The 3,518-nt window shown below is 51.5% G+C and overlaps 1 long non-coding RNA gene across 1 annotated transcript; it reads left to right on the forward strand.

The window, feature by feature from the left end:
- Positions 1 to 593: 593 nt before the first annotated feature.
- Positions 594 to 3,306, forward strand: LOC121081770. The gene is made up of 3 exons (XR_005825806.1): positions 594 to 629; positions 2,937 to 3,004; positions 3,098 to 3,306. It is a non-coding gene; the product is annotated as an uncharacterized LOC121081770 (long non-coding RNA).
- The last annotated feature ends 212 nt before the right edge of the window (positions 3,307 to 3,518 follow it).

A 3,518-nucleotide genomic window follows, 5' to 3' on the forward strand; every position in this document is an offset into this window, starting at 1 on the left:
ACGGCCGCGGCAAGAGGCCGCGAGTGCGGCGTGAAGGTGCCGGTCAGCCGGAGCCGCCTCCCGCGGGGGGCCCGGGCTCGCTGCCGGGTCTCCGCGCGGTCGGGGCTGTCGCTGCCGAGGTTCGAGACGTTTCGCCGCCGCCCCTCGCCCCGGCACGCTCCCTGCGACGGCGGCGCTGGCCGTGCCGGCTCGGGGCAGGCGTTTGCCAGCCGGAGACCGGACCCCTTTTTCCGGGGTTTGCCGGCCGGAGCGAGGCGGCGAGCGCCGGGGAGCGCGCAGGGAAGGGAGCGGGCAGCCCTCCGCAGGGGGCGAGCCCGGGGGCTGCGCCGCGGCTCCGCACTCGCGGCTCCGCCTCAGCCGCAGGCAGCCCCCGCAGAGCCGCCCCCGGCCCCGCGCCGCGCCGCAGGCAGCCCCCGGCGCCCGGGAGGCGCTGGTGGACCGACGGCTTGCACATCGGTGGTCAGGAGAAGGCAGCTCTGCGCCTTAAGTGGCAGCGTAGAGAAAAGATGTGAGGGTCTGCAGCGAAGCACAGGAGAGGGTCCGGGAGGACAGCGCGTGTCGCAGGCGCTTGGGCAGCACACGGCCTCGGGAGAGGGGAACAGACGCCGTGGGTCAAGCTGGGGCACAAGGTAAGCTCAAGGAGAACCAATTGGTTAATGAGACCAAACAGAAATGACTTGAACTGTGCATGAACACTTGAGTGAAAGTAAAGACCGCTGTGCCTTTAAATGGGGACGAGGCTCGTAAGACCCAGTGAGGATTAAGTGTGACTAAAGGCCATCGTAAACGGTTTTTCCAGGGCTGTAAAGTATTTTCCTGTTGCAAAGGGCTGTGCCAGCTTTGTGGGTTTGCCCCCCAGCTCCCGTCCCCGCAGAGACGCGTAGCTGGTCCCTCGGCCGTGCGGGTGCTCGATCCGTTGCGCGGCGGGCGATGGGATCCGGCCGTTCGACGGCAGCATCAGGTCCCGAGGAGATCGGTCGCTGCCGGCCCCGGCCGGGCTCGGGCGCTCGAGAGGGGCTGCGCGACGTCCCGGTGCGACAGCGGCCCTTCCCGGGGCTCGCCCCCCGTCTGGTCTTAGGTGAACATATTCACCTAAGAATATGTTCAAACATAGCTTGAGATACTCTGCTAATCACGTCAAGAAAAACGTCTATCTTAATATCAAACTAGCTAAAATGCTGTCACGGGGGGATATCTTGGTGCTTGTAAACTTTAACTAAACTAAACTAAAGAGTGCTACGAGGCTGGATTGCCTGAGAACCAGTACAATTGAAACAGCAGCACACCCCCTCTTTTTTGAAGGAAGACTGTAGGTCGTTTTGAACAGCATAGAATCATAGAATCATTTAGGTTGGAAAAGTCCTTTAAGATCATTGAGTCCAACCATTAACCCAACACTGCCAAGCCCACCACTAAACTGTGTCCCTGAGCACCACGTGTACACGTCTTTGAAATTGCTCCGGGGATGGTGAGGCCACCCTGAAACTTCCCTAGGCAGCTGGTTCCAGTCCTTGACAACCCTTTCAGTGAAGAATTTTTTCCTAATGTCCACTCTAAACCTCCCCTGGGGCAACTTGAGGCCGTTTCCTCTTGTCCTATCCTTGTATCCTTGTTGGATCTGGTAGAAATGATCCCCAAATGGCAGTGTGTAAAGGATTAATTTAAATTCCAGACTCCGGTTGCCTGGCATTAGCAAAAATAAAGCTCTTGCGTTATTTCTCTTAACAGTTAAAAATTAGATGCAGGAAAAATAAAGAGAAACACTAAGTACTGATTCCCCCCCCCCCCCATTTACCTTTTTGGTAAGACAGAACTAAATTTGCTCTCCTATCTGCTGGCCCTGCTGAACTAATCTTTTCTATGCCTAGACTGTTATTAGCCTTGCTTGCTTATTACGGAAAGACTCTACTTTCTAGGACTCCTTTAATTCCATTTGCTACTCCACTTGCTTTTGTCTTAAGTGTTATTTTTTTGTAGCGTCCTTTGAAAGGTTCTTGGCCTTTTCTAACCTGGGACAAATTTATAGTAGCGCGTCGAGTTTTCCTAATCATTAATGATCTTCCCAGCAGGATATGTTCTCTGGCTTCTTGCTAACATGATTCAGGACACATTCTGTTTGAAGTGCCCTTTACCCTTGAACCATTGTGCTGGGATTTAGTGGATTGACCCAAACTCTACTAGATTTTTCTTTGAGGCTTTTCTGTGTCACTTTGCACAGCACTGGTAAGCTACCTGCTGTCAAAGTGCCTGCGTTTTAGTAATAACACCTTGGCATTGTTCAAGTAAGTATGTTTAAATTTTCCTTTGGCCGACTTACCTGTTTTAATTCCTTAAGTATTCAGGTTTCTTCTGAGACAGGTGGAGGAAAGGAGCACTTGTTCCTTACAGACGATAAAATAGCAGAAATAAATGTGTAAATAGGCATGAACATTAGGCCGTTAGGGGTGTTCGATGGGTATGTCTGCCATGCCCAGAATGGTGTAAGAACAGTAATCCGCTTTGCAAATTTGGCTGTATGACCATATCACTATGTTTGGAGGTGCAGGCATCAATAGATGCAAGTGTTTTCACAGAATTAAGAAAACCATCTTGGCCGTGCAGTCCAGCTGTAAACGATGCACAGAACAAAAACTGATAGGAAAAAAAAAAATGTCCTTTCAGACCCATATGGGTAAATAGAGTATTCTGTGCTGTCCTGTACACGCATGTGTGTACATGTATTCGTAGCCAGTGAGTCATGGCTCCTAAGCCTGATTTAAAAACGGAATGAGTTCATTATAGTCCCCTCCTCCCCACCCCCCCACCCCCCAAAAAAACCCAACTAAACCAGCCTCTGAGGAATCAATCTAATCTGCTTTACTAAATGAACATGTGAAAGTGCTTACCAGGGAATAAACCTGGGGACTATACATATTTCTCTCTTTTACCTCAAAGAGAATGAAAACACCTTTGAGACAATAAAGGAGTTAGAAGAGGAGCCAGTGTGTCCCATTCAGTGTTCTCTGTGTATCTGCATGCACCGCTTCCCCTCTTTGGTTTCTGATGTAGACGGGAAGGACAGGGAGGGTGTAAGGACATTGCAAGTCTCTCTCTCGAGAAGATAGGCTTTTGTGCTGGCTTCAGCCAGTTCTGAGCTCTTTGGGGCTTAAATCTCCCCAGAAGGGGTGTGATGTTGAGTTCGGCCACCTCTTCCTGAGCAAGCCACCACTGTGGGAGGCACCGAGATGCTCAGCAGAGGCAGTTTAGGAGCGACGGGGGTGGCTGGTGATCTGTCCCGCTGCTTGGAGGTAATCCCCTCCATACAACGCTGAGATGCAACGTACCCAGCTAGGAGGAATCCCAGTAGAGATGGACAAAAAGATGAACCCGTGCAGGTATTGCTCCCCTCAGCAACATGCGAAAAAATTCATCAGCAGTACATATCCTGGCATGTATCCGTTCATATGGAAGGTGGGATATTTATGGTTTTTAGTGTAAGTCAGAAGTTGTTGGACAGTCTGTTTTGCCTTGGAACGAAA

Source organism: Falco naumanni (genome assembly GCF_017639655.2).
Source record: "Falco naumanni isolate bFalNau1 chromosome 3 unlocalized genomic scaffold, bFalNau1.pat SUPER_3_unloc_1, whole genome shotgun sequence".
In the NCBI taxonomy this organism is placed as follows: domain Eukaryota; kingdom Metazoa; phylum Chordata; class Aves; order Falconiformes; family Falconidae; genus Falco; species Falco naumanni.